Genomic DNA, 15,563 nt, shown 5'->3' with positions numbered 1-15,563 from the left:
ATAAGTTTATATAATTCAATCCCATGTAAAAATGGTCTCTACCATATAGACATTTGAGAACAGAGAACCTTAAATTAAAGCAATATTAATTTAAACAGTTATTTAGAAGGGTGCCTGGGTGGCTCAGTCGGTTAGGCGTCTGACTTTGTCTCAGGTCATGATTTCACGGTCCGTGAGTTCGAGTCCCGCGTCGGGCTCTGTGCTGACAGCTCAGAGCCTGGAGCCTGTTTCAGATTCTGTGTCTCCCTCTCTCTCTCTGCCCCTCCCCTACTCACACTCTGTTTCTGCCTATCAAAAAATGAGTAAATATTAAAAAATTAAAAAAAAATAAATTATTTAGATGTTGAAACATAGTGCCAGAAATATTTAAAATTAAAATTTATTATTTTTTCCAATTTTATTTAGATATAATTGACATATAACATTAAGTCTAACATGTACCAGAAAATTATTTAACATGCATATATTTTGTGAAATGATTACTACAATAAGGTCATATCTCAGTTATATTTTTGTATGTGTGACGAGAAATTTTAAAATTTATTCTCTTAGCAACTTCCAAAATACAATACACTATTGTTAAATATAGTCACCATACTGTATATTAGACTCCCAGAACTTACTGGTCATATAACAGAACATCGTACTTTGACCACCTTCACCCGTTTCCCACACACTTTTGCCCCAGCAACCACCAATCTACAATGTTTCTATGAATTTTATTTTTTAAATGACCATATATGAGGTCATACAGTATTTGCTTTTCTCTGACTTATTTCAGTTAGCATAATGCCCTGAAGTTTTGTCCATATTGTTACAACTGACAAGCATTTGACAAAATTGAATGCGCTTTGATGATAAAAATCCCAACAAATTGAGTACAGATGGAACATACTTCAACACAGTAAGGGCCCTGTATTATAAACCCACAGCTAACATCAGACTCAACAGTGAGTAGTTGAAAGCTTTCCTTCTAAGATCAAGACTAAGACAAGGGTGCCCGCTATCACCATCTCCATTCAACCCATCACTGGAAGTCCTGGCGAGAACAGTCAGACAAGACAAAGAAATAAACAACATCCAAACTGGAAAGGAAGAAGTAAAATTATCTCTGTCATATAAGGTACCTAGCCATAAGGACAAAGAGCAGAATAGAGGGTATTAGGGGTCCAGAAGAGGGAAAATGGTAGTTATTGTTTAATGGGCACAGAATTTCTGTTTGGAATGATGAAAAAGTATTGGATAATAGTTATGGTTGCAGAACATTGTGAATGTACTTAATGTCACTAAATTGATGGTTAAAAATAGTTAAATGGTAAATCCTATGTTGTGCACATTATGCCACAATAAGAATAACCTCCCATATTATTAGTTTACAAATGCTGGGCCAAAATATGATTTAACACATATAGCTATAGAAGGTACACTTATTTTTTTTTTTTTTTTTAAATTTTTTTTTTTTTCAACGTTTATTTATTTTTGGGACAGAGAGAGACAGAGCATGAACAGGGGAGGGGCAGAGAGAGAGGGAGACACAGAATCGGAAACAGGCTCCAGGCTCCGAGCCATCAGCCCAGAGCCCGACGCGGGGCTCGAACTCACGGACCGCGAGATCGTGACCTGGCTGAAGTCGGACGCTTAACCGACTGCGCCACCCAGGCGCCCCTAGAAGGTACACTTATGTGTCACTTTGAGACACATGAGTTTTCATCTAGATCACATGATTCTTGTAAATTAAGTTTGCTGTTGGGGACTCTGGGTGGCTCAGTCCATTAAGCATTTGTTTCTTGGTTTAACCTCAGGTTATGATCTCATGGTTCACAGAGCCCCATGTTGGGCTCTGTGCTGATGGTGCAGAGCCTGCTTGGGATTCTCTGTCTCCCTCTCTCGCTGCCCCCCTTTCTCTCTTGCTCTCAAAAATGAATAAATAAACTTAAAAAAAAAACTTTGCTGTGGAAATTCTAAGATTTCCTGTATGCCTATGAAATGTGCAGTGATAGCTGTTCCCATGTTGCTTTCATAGTAGAATTTCATTCCCATTTAAACAGACACAGATATTTCTATAGTAGAATAAGCTCGTATACATTTATATCAGTCATCAAATTTCAAATTTAGAAATCAGCTATATTCCGGGAATGGATTGATTCTTTTTCAATCCAATTCACAGAATTTAAGTAAAACTTCTGGAAGTTCATTATATTGAAAGTGAAATAACATTATTTCGAACATCTTTGTTAATTTATTTAACAAAAATTGTTTTGATGTCCATTTATTTTTGAGAGAGAGAGAGAGAGTGAGGGAAAGAGAGAGAGCGAGCAGGGGAGGGGCAGAGAGAGTGAGACACAGAATCCAAAGCAGGCCCCAGGCTCTGAGCTGTCAGCACGGGCCCTGACAAGGGCTTGAACTCACAGAGTTCATGACCTGAGTGGAAGTCAGATGCTTAACCGACTGAGCCACCCAGGCAGCCCACATCTTGTTAATTTATTTGTAAAGCTGAACACTGAAGAGGTATTTTTTCATGGAGATAATACGATTACAAATTTTGTGTAGTATAATTATATGGTAAAAAAAATGTTTCCCAATTAATTAAGAAATTTATGGAGGAGCTATATACAGGAAATCGTTATGGTACATTCATAATTTATAATTCAAATAAGCTATATAGCATTCTATTCTTTGAAATAAAGCAATAATTATCCAAATTTACAAATATTCTATACATACACAGGGAACTGAATTACAAAAATTTTTTGAATGGGGCTCCTGGGTGGCTCAGTCGGTTAGGCATCTGACTTCGGCTCAGGTCATGATCTCATGGTTTGTGAGTTTGAGCCCTGCGTTGGACTCTGTGCTACAGCTCAGAGTTTGGAACCTGCTTAGGACTCTGTGCCTCCCTCTCTCTGCCCCTCCCCTGCTCATGCTCTCTCTCTCTTTCTCAAAAATAAATAAACATTAAATAAAAAAAACCAAAAAAATTTTTTGAAAGAGTTGATACTGAACACACACACATCATGACAGTCTATATTTTCTCTTCCTATGACACATCACAAATTCAATTTCAGGTATGTTTGAGCTTAAATTGAATAATTTTGTAAATCATTCTAATTGTCCTTTAGTTATATTGCTTTTCTTGTAACCAATTTTTCTAATATTTCATGTTGTTAAAAAACAATTAGAAGTAGTTAACCACAGCATTAGAGTGGAATTGCAACTTTTGAAGCTTTGAAGGGAACTGCAATTTTTGAAGACAAAACATGAAAACAGGTAGTAATTGCATTTTATTCCTACGAAGGAAACAACTGGAAAGATTAAATGATGAGAATGTAAATGTTGTACATGATTTTGTTTTAAAATCCTATAATTGTATTTTAGAATATCTCATCTGGTGGGAAGAATCTTTTGACGGAGCTTCTAGTTTGTTTAAATTTATATTCTGTATCACAATAAAATGAGATTGAGAGGATCAGTGATTTTGGAGAATCCAAGTTTGGTGAAACAATCAAATGAATAATAAAAAGAGTCAACTTGTTGACTATTTTCAACTATTTGTTGAACTTGTTACTTTGTTTATTTTGTTGTTTAAAAAAAACCTTTTTTTAATGTTTATTTATTTTTTAGAGAGAGTGAGACAGAGCATGAGCAGGGAAGGGGCAGAGAGAGAGGGAGACACAGAATCCGAAGACAGGCTCCAGGCTCTGAGCTGTCAGCACAGAGCCCAATGTGGAGCTCAAACTCACAAACCATGAAATCATGACCTGAGCTGAAGTCAGATGCTTAACCAGCTGAGTCACCCCAGTGCCCCTGAACTTGTTACTTTGAATGGAGGCAAGAGATATTTGAGATGAAATATTTCCACACTTGAATATGAAAAAATAAAATTCAGACCATCCACATTTAGCAGAATTTGCTCTAAACAGACCATATCTCTTAGTGCTTATAGACAGAATATTTTCTCAAATATTATGTTCTACATAGAACAATCAATTAGAGGTATCAACAATTTCAAATTTATTGGCCAAAAAATGTAATTTTGAGGATGCTTCTAGGAGATACTATGAAAAAAACATTTTACTTTGGTTTAAAAACACAAATATATATTATTTAGTTTTAGAAATAATTTATTTTTATACTATTTTTGTACTGAACTATTTTCTAGGTCTACCATTATAAATGAAACTAATTTTAGTGAATATTTCATAACTCATATTATGTGAGTTATTTTGATGCCTTTTTTCATTCTCAAAACTATCCCAATTTGAACAAAAATTAATTTGGACAAAATGATTAGGCAGATAATAATATTATAATTGCTATTTTAGATAAATGGAAATGGAGCCTGGAGAGGTTAAGTAACCTCAAATTCTACAGCTAACAAGTGCCAAAGTGATAGTAAAAAAAACTTTTTAAGTGTAATAACAACTATTGCCTCTATTGGGCATCTCCTATGGACTGGGGACCATATTTGCTACATGATATGCACGACTTATTTCTCAAAGGAAGCCATAAAGTGGCTTATAATTATTGTTATTCTTGTTTTATGGACAAGGAAATTGAGGCTTATTGAAGTAAGATAATGTGCCTGAGATCAACAGCTGGTAAGTGAAGAAATTGGATTTCATGCTTCTATCTGACCACATGCTCATAGCTCACTCATTTCCTTTTTTTTTTTTCTTCCCAAGCTTTATTGAGATATAATTGACATATAACATTATGGAATTTTAAGTTGTACAGTGTGATGATATGATATATGCATGTAATGCAAGGTGTTTACCACATTCAAGTTAGTTAGCACATCATTTACCTCATATAATTACCATCTTGTTGTTGCTATTGTTAGTTAAACATACAGGGCAATGTTGGTTTCAGGAGTAGAATTCGGTGAGTCATCACTTACATACAACACCCAGTGCTCATCACAAGTGCCCTCCTTCGTGCCCATCACCTGTCTAGCCCATCTCTTACCCACCTCCCTCCATCAACCCTAAGTTTGTTCTCTATCATTAAGAGTCTCTTGCAGTTTGTTTCCCTCTATTCTCTTTTGTTCCCCATTCCCAACTATATGGTAAACTAATCTTTGACAAAGCAAGAAAGAATATCAGTGGAAAAAGTCTCTTCAACAAATGGTGTTGGAAGGCAACATGCAGAAGAATGATACTGGACTACACGCATTCTTAATGGAAGTTTTAAAAGATTCTTAAGAAAACGTGAGATGCACAGGAAAAGAACAATAATAACAAATGATAAACAAACAAAATCATTACCTTAAAAGTAAAGAAACTAAGGTTAGCTAATCAAAAAGGACAAAGGGTGGCCAACATAGTAACCCACCCCCTCCTTATCTCTGTTTCACACTTTGTGGCTACAGTTACTCACATTCAGCATCAACAGTGGGGTCCAGAAGCAGATGATCCTCCCCTTGAATGGTCAGAAAGTCAGTAGTCGCCTAATGCTACGTCACAATGTCTATGTCATTCATCTCACTTCATCTCATCTCGTAGGCATTTTATCATCTCACATCATCACAAGAAGAAGGGTGAGTATAGTATAAAGTTATTTTCAGAGAGAGACCAAGGTCACATAACTTTTATTTACAGAATATTGTTATAATTATTGTATTTTATTATCATCTCTTGCTCTGCTAATTAGGCACAGTAAGTTTAATTAATAAATTAAGCTTTATCATAGGTATGTCTATATGGGGAAAAAAAACAGTGTACATTGAGTCTGATACTGTATGCAGTTTCAGGCACCCACTGAGGGCCTTGGAACATATCCCCATGGCTAAGGACAGACTTCTGTGTTGCCAGCATGTAAAGAAAGTGAGTCTTAAGTAGATAAACATGAGTTAACATTTCAGCTCTACAACATACCAGCTGAGCAATTTTGAAACCCATTTTCATGATCCATGACTTTCAGTCTTTTTATAAACAAAATGGCAAAAATAATGTCTATCTTAAAGAGTCATTTGAGAATAAAATAAAATAGGGTTTAGAGAATAAAATAAGGTAGCACTTTAAGAAATCTAGAATAGTGCTTCGACCATTGTAAGTATTCAGTAAATGTTATCTATTACTATTATTGTTCACATTAACAATAAGGTAAAGCAGTAATTCTTTGAGAGATTACTCCATGTGAGCCCGTTTGCTAATACCACAAAACCTGTCTGCATCACTGTATAAATAAGACTTTGCTGCCTGTATGTGTACACTTGGAAAATAACTATCAAAATAAATATGTGGTTTACCTGATGAGTGGAGAAGTATGTAGAAGACGGTGTTTTAATAGATAGGCCAAACCAGCTACAATGCTTATCATACTTCCCCCTAAAAATTAAGGGGATTCCTCCTATAGCACATTATCCTATTTTAATGAGTGAATGGAAGCAGAGAATCAAGATGGTATACTTTGTCCCTAGATAGAATAATTTTAAATGTTTTTATTCTGATGCCAAGTTATTTGGTGGTGGGAGGGGGGTGTGGGGGCAAATTTGAAAATGTGATCTTATTACTGGTATCAAAGTTAATGTTTCTTGTGATTGTCTTTCAAGGGAATAAATGGCAAAGTTGTGCTTCTGCCCTATTTCTCTAAAGGTTTAAAGTTTATTTTTTTAATATTAAAATCTTTTTTTTGTTTATTTATTTTTGAGACAGAGAGAGAGCACAAACAGGAGAGGGGTAGAGAGAGAGGTAGACACAGAATCTGAAGCAGGCTCCAGGCTCCTAGCTATCAGCACAGAACCCAATGTGAGGCTCGAACTCATGAACCATGAGATCGTGACCTGAGCTGAAGTCAGATGCTTAAGCAACTAAGCCACCCAGGCACCCCAAAAATTTATTCTTGAAGCAATGTAATACAATGCAAGGAACACTAGGCATGAGAATCTGACTATCTGCTATCTTATTAGAAATATGAATTTTACTCATTTCTTAGGTTTCTTTTTTTATTTTTTAATTTTAATTTTTATTTGTTTTTTGATTTACATCCAAGTTAGTTAGCATATAGTGCAACAATGGTTTCAGGAGTAGATTCCTTAATGCCCCTTAGCCATTTAGCCCATCCCCCCTCCCACAACCCCTCCAGTAACCCTCTGTTTGTTCTCCATATTTTTTTTTAAATTTTTTTTTCAACGTTTATTTATTTTTGGGACAGAGAGAGACAGAGCATGAACGGGGGAGGGGCAGAGAGAGAGAGGGAGACACAGAATCGGAAACAGGCTCCAGGCTCTGAGCCATCAGCCCAGAGCCTGACGCGGGGCTCGAACTCACGGACCGCGAGATCGTGACCTGGCTGAAGTCGGACGCTTAACCGACTGCGCCACCCAGGCGCCCCTGTTCTCCATATTTAAGAGTCTCTTATGTTTTCTCCCCCTCCCTGTTTTTATATTATTTTTGTTTCCCTTCCCTTATGTTCACCTGTTTTGTGTCCTAAAGTCCTCATATGAGTTAAGTCATATGATTTTTGTCTTTCTCTGACTGACTAAATTCACTTAGCATAATACCCTCTAGTTCCATCCACGTAGTTGCAAATGACAAGATTTCATTCTTTTTGATTTGCCGAGTAATACTCCATTGTATTTCTTCAATATCCATTTATCCATCGATGAACATTTGGGCTCTTTCCCAACTTTGGCTATTGTTGATAGTGCTGCTATAAACATGGGAGTGCATGGGTCCCTTCGAAACAGCATACCTGTATCCCTTGGATAAATACCTAGTAGAGCAATTGCTGGGTCATAGGGTATTCTATTTTTAATTTTTTGAGGAACCTCCATACTGTTTTTCAGAGTGCTGCACCAGGTTGCATTCCCATCAGCAATGCAAAAGAGATTCTCTTTCTCTGCATCCTTGCCAACATTTGTTGTTTTCTGATTTGTTCATTTTAGCCACTCTGAACGGTGTAAAGTGGTATCTCAGTGTGGCTTTTATTTGTGTTTCCCTGATGATCAGTGATGTTGAGCATTTTTTCATGTGTTGGTTGGCCATCTGGATGTCTTCTTTGGAGAAGTGTCTATTCATGTCTTTTGCCCATTTCTTCATCGGATTCTTTGTTTTTTGAATGTTGAGTTTGATCAGTTCTTTATAGATTTTGGATACTAACCCTTTATCTGATATGTCGTTTGTAAATATCTTCTCCCATTCTGTCAGTTGCCTTTTAGTTTTGCTGATTGTTCCCTTTGCTGTGCAGAAGCTTTTTATTTTGATGAGGTCCCAATGGTCACTTTTGCTTAAGTTTCCTTTGCCTCCGGAGACATGTTGAGTAAGAAGTTGCTGCGGCTGAGGTCAAACAGGTTTCTGCCTGGTTTCTCGTCTAGGATTTTGGTGGCTTCCTGTCTTAATTTAGGTCTTTCATCCATTTTGAGTTTATTTGTGTGGATGGTGTCAGAAAGTGGTCCAAGTACATTTTTCTGCATGTCGCTGTCCAGTTTTCCCAGCACCACTTGCTGAAGAGACTATCTTTATTCCATTGGATATTCTTTCCTGCTTTGTCCAAGATTAGTTGGCCATACATTCGTGGGTCCATTTCTGGATTCTCTATTCTGTTCCATTGATCTGAGTGTCTGTTTTTGTGCGAGTACTATACTGTCTTGATGACTACAGCTTTGTGATACAGCTTGAAGTCTGGGATTGTGATGTCTCCTACTTTGGTTTCCTTTTTCAAGATTGCTCTGGCTATTCAGGGTCTTTGCTGGTTCCATACAAGTTTCAGGATTGTTTGTTCTGGTTCTGTGAAGAATGCTGGCATTATTTTGATAAGTATTGCAATGAATATGTAGATTGCTTTCGGTAGTATTGATATTTTAACAAAATTTGTTCTTTCTATCCAGGAACATGGAATCTTTTTCCATTTTTTTTGTATCTTCAATTTCTTTCATTAGCTTTCAATAGTTTACAGTGTATAGATTTTTCACCTCTTTGGTTAGATTTATTCTTAGGTATTTTATGGGTTTTGGTGTAATTGAAAATGGGACCAATGCCTTGATTTCTCTTTCTGTTGCTTCATTATTGGTGTATAAGGATGCAACCAATTTCTGTGCATTGATTTAAATCATGTAACTTTGCTGAATTCATGGATCAGTTCTAGCAGTTTTTGGTCAGAATCTTTTGGGTTTTCCATGTAGAGTATCATGTCATCTGCAAAGAGTTTAAGTTTGACTTCATCCTGGCTGACTTGGAGGACTTTTATTCCTTTGTGTTGTCTGATTGCTGACTAAGACTTCCAATACTATGCTGAATAACAGTGGCGAGAGTGGACCTCCCTGTCATGTACCTGACCTTAGCGAGAAAGCTCTCAGATTTTCCCCATTGAGGATGATATTAGCGGTGGGTCTTTCACATATGGCTTTTATGATCTTGAGGTATGATCCTTCTATCCCTACTTTGTTGAGAGTTTTTATCAAGAAAGGATGCTGTATTTTGTTAAATGCTTTCTCTGCATTTATTGAGAGGATCATGTGGTTCTTGTCCTTTCTTTTATTGATGTGATGGATCATATTGATTGTTTTGCAGATATTGAACCAGCCTCACATCCCAGGTATAAATCCTACTTGGTCGTGGTGAATAATTTTTTTAATGTATTGTTAGATCCAGTTGGCTAATATCTTGTTGAGGATTTTTACAGCCATGTTCATCAGGGAAATTGGTCTATAGTTCTCCTTTTTAGTAGGGTCTCTGTCTGGTTTTGGAATCAAGGTAATGTTGGCTTCATAGAAAGAGTTTGGAAGTTTTCCTTTTGTTTCTATTTTTTGGAACAGCTTCAAGAGAATAGGTGTTAACTCTTCCTTAAATGTTTGGTATAATTCCCCTGGAAAGCCATCTGACCCTGGACTCTTGTTTTTGGGGAGATTTTTGATTACTAATTCAATTTATTTACTGGTTATGGGTCTGTTCAAATTTTCTATTTCTTCCTGCTTCAGTTTTGGTAGTTTATATGTTTCTAGGAATTTGTCCATTTCTTCAGATTGCCCATTTTATTGATGTATAATTGCTCATAATATTCTCTTATTATTATTTTTATTTCTGCTGTGTTGGTTGTGATCTCTCCTCTTTAATTCTTGATTGTATTTATTTGGGCCTTTCCTTTTTCTTTTTGATCAAACTGGCTAGTGGTTTATCAATTTTGTTAATTCTTCAAAGAACCAGCTTCTGATTTCATTGATCTGTTCTACTGTTTTTTTTTTGGTTTCGATAGCACTAATTTCTGCTCTAATCTTTATGATTTCCTGTCTCTGCTGGTTTTGGGTTTTATTTGCTGTTCTTTTTCCAGCTCTTTAAGGTGTAAGGTTAGGTTGTGTATCTGAGATCTTCCTTCTTTAGGAAGGCTTGGATTGCTATATACTTCCCTTTCATGACCGCCTCTGCTGCATCCCAGAGGTTTTGGGCTGTGGTGTTATCATTTTCATTGCCTTCCATGTGCTTTTTAATTTCCTCTTTGACTTCTTGGTTAGCCCATTCATTCTTTAGTAGGATGTTCTTTAGTCTCCAAGTGTTTGTTATCTTTCCAAATTTTTCCTTTGGTTCATTTGGAGTTTCATGGCATTGTGGTCTGAAAATATGCATGGTATGATCTCCATTTTTTGTACTTGCTGAGGGCTGATTTGTGTCCCAGTATGTGATCTATTCTGGAGAATGTTCCATGTGCACTGGAGAAGAATGTATATTCTGCTGCTTTAGGATGAAATGTTCTGAATATATCCGTTAGGTCCATCTGGTCCAGTGTGTCATTCAAAGCCATGGTTTCCTTGTTGATATTTTGATTAGATGATCTGTCCATTGTTGTAAGTGGGGTGTTGATGTTTCCTACTATTAGCGTATTACCATCAATGAGTTTCTTTATATTTGTGTTTAATTGATTTACGTATTTGGGTTCTCCCACATTTGGCACATAGATGTTTACAATTGTTAGGTCTTCTTGGTGGATAGACCCCTTGATTATGATATAATGCCCTTCTTCATCTCTTGATACAGTCTTCATTTTAAAGTCTAGATTGTCTGATATAAGTATTATTGTGATTCCAAAGAAGGCGACTCCTTCTTTCTTTTTTTGACCATTAGCATGATAGATGCTTCTCCATCCCCTTACTTTCAATCTGAAGGTGTCTTTAGGTCTAAAGTGGGTCTCTTGTAAACAGCATCTAGATGGATCTTGTTTTCCTATCCATCTGTTACCCTATGCCTTTTGATTGGAGAATTTAGTCCGTTGACACTTAGAGTGAGTACTGAAAGATATGAATTTATTGCCATTATGTTGCTTGTAGAGTTGGAGTTTCTGGTGGTGTTCTCTGGTCCTTTCTGGTCTTTGTTGCTTTAGGTCTTTATTTATTTGTTTTTTTTTTTTTTTTTCATCTTTTCTCCCTTCAGAAAGTCCCCCTTAAAATTTCTTACAGGGCTGGTTTAGTGGTCACCAATTCCTTTACTTTTTGTTTGTCTGGGAAACTTTTAATCTCTCCTTTTATTTTGAATGACAGCCTTGCTGGGTAAAGAATTCTTGGCTGCATATTTTTCCAGAGCAGCACATGGCATATATCCTGCCACTCCTTCCTGGCCTGCTAAGTTTCTGTGGATAGGTCTGCTGCGAACCTGATCTCTCTTCCCTTGTAGGTTAAGGACTTTTCTTTTCCCCTTTCTGCTTTCATGATTCTATCCTTGCCCCAGTATTTTGTGAATTTAACTATGATATGCCTTGTTGATGGTCAGTTTTTGTTGAATCTAATGGGAGTCCTCTGTGCTCCCTGTATTTTGATGTCTGTGTCTTTCCCTAGGTTAGGAAAGTTTTCCACTATGATTTGCTCACATAACCCTTCTACCCCTTTAAAACTCTCTTCATCTTCTGGGACCCGTATGATTCTGATGTTCTTTTATAATGAGTCACTGATTTCTCTAATTCTTAAATCATGCTCTTTTGCCTTAGTCTCCCTCTTTTTTTTCTGCATCATTATTCTCCATAAGTTTATATACATGCTATAATCCTCTATATATGCTAATTTGCTGTTCTGCCTCATCCTTCGAATGCAATCCATTCTAGATTGTAGCTCAGTCATAGCATTTTTTATTTCATCCTGACTAGCTTTTACTTCTTTTATCTCTGCATAAAGGGATTCTAATCTATTTTCAACCACAGCAAGTATTATTATTATTGTGATTCCAAATTCTGGTTCAGACATCTCACTTGTATCTGTGTTGGTTAATTCCCTGGCTGTTGTTTCTTCCTGCTCTTTCTTTTGGGGTGAATTTCTTTGTTTCATCATTTTGAAGGGAGAAAAGGAATTAATGAGGTCAAAAAAATTAAAATAAAAAAATTATAAAGAACACACACACACACACACACACACACACACAAATCAAATAAATGATGCTAGATCCTAGGTGTGTTTTGGTCTGGGTGTTGAAATGGCTTGACATATTAGATAAAAAAAGGGGGGAAGGAAATCATTTGAAAATTTGAAAAAATGAATACACTGAAATAGAATAAAATGAAGTGATGGAAGTGAAATAGAATTTGAAAAAAATTACAAAAAAAGGAAAAAATATAGTAGAAAAAATTAAAGAAAATATTTTTAATAAAAATTGGAAATAAAAATAAATTTTTTCTCCTTCTGTATTGAAGAAAAAGAAAAGAAACAAACAAACAAAAATGAACCTTGACTAGAGGGACCAGCGAACAGACTGAAACATGATTGAAATTATTTCGTTTTCCCCAGGAAGTCAAACTATGTAGCACTTACAGCACAGTCTGTAAACTGAGCAGGTGGAGAGACTTCTGTTCCTGAAGATCAGATAGAGGTTGGGCCAGTTGGGCAGAGCTTAGTGTAACGGCTCCGTTTTCCACTAGATGGCGCTGCTTAGCCCACTGGGGTAGATTGTTGTGGTGCTTGTAGGTGTGTATGCGCATGTGTGGGAGGGGTGAAAATGCCGTCACCCAGATACCCGGTCTCAGAACCCTGTTCTCTCGGATCTACATCGGCACACCAGTCCTTTGTCTCTGGCTTCCGTCCACGCCCCCATTTTTACCCTGTCCGTGACCAGGCCCTAGGCAGCACCTCCCTCCTGAGTTTCAACTCAGATGTGGCTGTTTTTCCTGACCCCTTATTTCTGAGGGACTGTGGCTTTGACCGGTTCTGCTCCTCTTCAGGAGGGTCTCACCGAGCACTGCCGGGTGCCGACTGCACCCAGGAACGTTCACAGGACCGTGCTGCTGCAAATGCCCAGAGGCTGTTGCTGGGTGCTATCCCGCCCCAGAAAATGTTCACACAATCGTGTAGTAGCAGCGTTTCAGCGATTATGGAAAATCACAACACACATCTGGCACCAGGATTCATCCTTAAGGACCTTATTCCAACACCAGCAAATGTGGTTGTTCTCCAGGGTCCACTGGGGCCTTTGCCTGGGGCAGTGTCACACAGCCTCTACCAGATGTCCTCCCATCAGGGGAACTGCCTCTCCCGTGTGGCCTGAGGACCCCCACGGACTCACTCTGCTCCTGAGGATTCACCCTTCTCACCAGAGCATCGCCAGGTATCAAGCTGCAGAGTTTCAGACTCTGTGCTCCCTATGTATAGAGTCTTAATGGAATTTAAATCCTCTACTTTCTCCTTTCTCCCTTTTTATTTCAGTCCTGTAGCTGTTTCCACTTTCTCTCCAGCTACTTTAAGGGGGAGGGGTGCTTTTCCCAAACTTCCCCCCCCCAACCGCTGCCCGACTCTGTTCTCTCTATGCTCACAAAAATAGCTCCCTGTCCTCTGCGGCTTCTCTCTTCCCCAGTTCACCTTTCCGAGCCACGTACCTGATGAGTTCTGTGGTTCAGGTTGTGCAGATTGTTGTGTTAATCCTCAAATCAGTTTTCTGGGTATGCAGGATGGTTTAGTGTTGATCTGGCTGTATTTCATGGACGCGAGACCCCCCAAAAAAACTTCCGTGCTGTTCCACCATCTTGGCTCCTCCCCCTCCTCATCTCAGTTTTCTAAGCCTCAGCTGCATTATCGGCTAACAGAAATGATGTTTGGGAGTTCAAATGCAATAATTCAAATGGAGACTCTCTCTAGCCTGGAGAATGTAGTGAGGTAGTTATGCCATGTCACACACCTTGTGTAAATTTGGATATTATATGAGATACAAATACTAAATGTTTTATATTTCTAATACATGACCACCATTATGTACATCATTATGTACAATCATTACGAAGATGAAACGGCTTAATCTAAGTAGCTAATAATGAACTTTTATTCATTGGGTTCAGGAACTCACATATATTGAACCAGACAATTATGTTACTTTGGTAAATAAACAGAAAATGTCCCTGCTTTATGGTATTTGCCATCTACTAGAGAAGTTGGACATAAACAAACACGTAATTATATAATTAAACCTTGTGATAACTTCTATGAAGCAAATTAACTGGTTTCCAAGAGACAGAGTAACAGCTGGGGAGTGGGAGCTAAGTTGGATTGGAGAGTTAATGTGTATAATATTTTAACTGAATCTCAATAGATGAATTGATGTTAGCCAAGTGAAGACTGTTAATGGGTGGGTGAGAAGAAGTGAAGGAGCTGTCTGAATGGAGGAAATAACATATGCAAAACCTGAGGCAGGCAGAAAGTTTGGTGTTTTCCAGAAACCTTTCTAAAATTGGCTCAGTGAAATTGCCAGAGGAAGACATGACATGGAGTTTTAAGATCTGGACAGAGGCCAAATCCTGAATATCTTTGAGGGCCATGTTAAAGAGACTGGATTTTATTCTAACTGAAATGGAAATCCCATTGAAAGGGATAGAGGAGGGGAACTTGTTCATATTGGACAAGTTGTTTTGCAATGACCCTGAGGCATTTAAATAGCTGAGTCAAGTAGTTAATTGGGTATGAGTCTATCATTCTGGGGGGTTAGGACTGGCATATCAATTTGGGCATCATTAGCACAGACAGCATTTTTAAAATCATGAGAATGAATGAGACCGCCTAGGTAGAGAGTCTAAGAAAAGAACCCAGGGAACTTCAACATTGAGCTGTTGAAAAAAAGAGTAACTAGCAAAGGAGACTGAGCATTGACAGAGATGTAGGAGGAACTGTGGTATCAAGGAGTCGACGAAACCCATGTTTTTGAGAAATAGTGGCCATTTGGGTTAGATCTTAAAAATCCATTATGGAGGTCAGTGTCAACTTTAGCAAGAGTGAGTTGGAGTGTTGCAGGCAGATGACAGATTCAAGTGAGTTGAAAGGTAAACAGAAGGTGCAGAAGTAAAGCCAAGGCAAGAAGAAAGTTTTTTAAAGATTTGGATACAAACAGAGAAATTTAGAGCAGTAATTATGGGGAGATGAGATGCTTGAAAATTTTTTTAACGATCCAAAAATAATAGAAGACACTTACTTATATGTTTATAGAAATAATCCAATTGAGAGAAGTTTGAGATGACGGGGAAAGAATAACCAAAGAAGTAAATTCCTTGAGAAGGCAAGAAAGCCTAGGATTCAGAATAGAAGCAGAGGACTCTGTTAGCCCAAGAGGTTAATAATCATAAAAATATGGGGATATAAATTTACCCAGCTGTATAAATCTCTTCATTGATGCCCA

The sequence above is a fragment of the Leopardus geoffroyi genome, chromosome C1 (genome assembly GCF_018350155.1).
Source record: "Leopardus geoffroyi isolate Oge1 chromosome C1, O.geoffroyi_Oge1_pat1.0, whole genome shotgun sequence".
Classification (NCBI taxonomy): Eukaryota; Metazoa; Chordata; class Mammalia; order Carnivora; family Felidae; genus Leopardus; species Leopardus geoffroyi.
Note: the sequence above shows the minus strand (reverse complement) of the source record.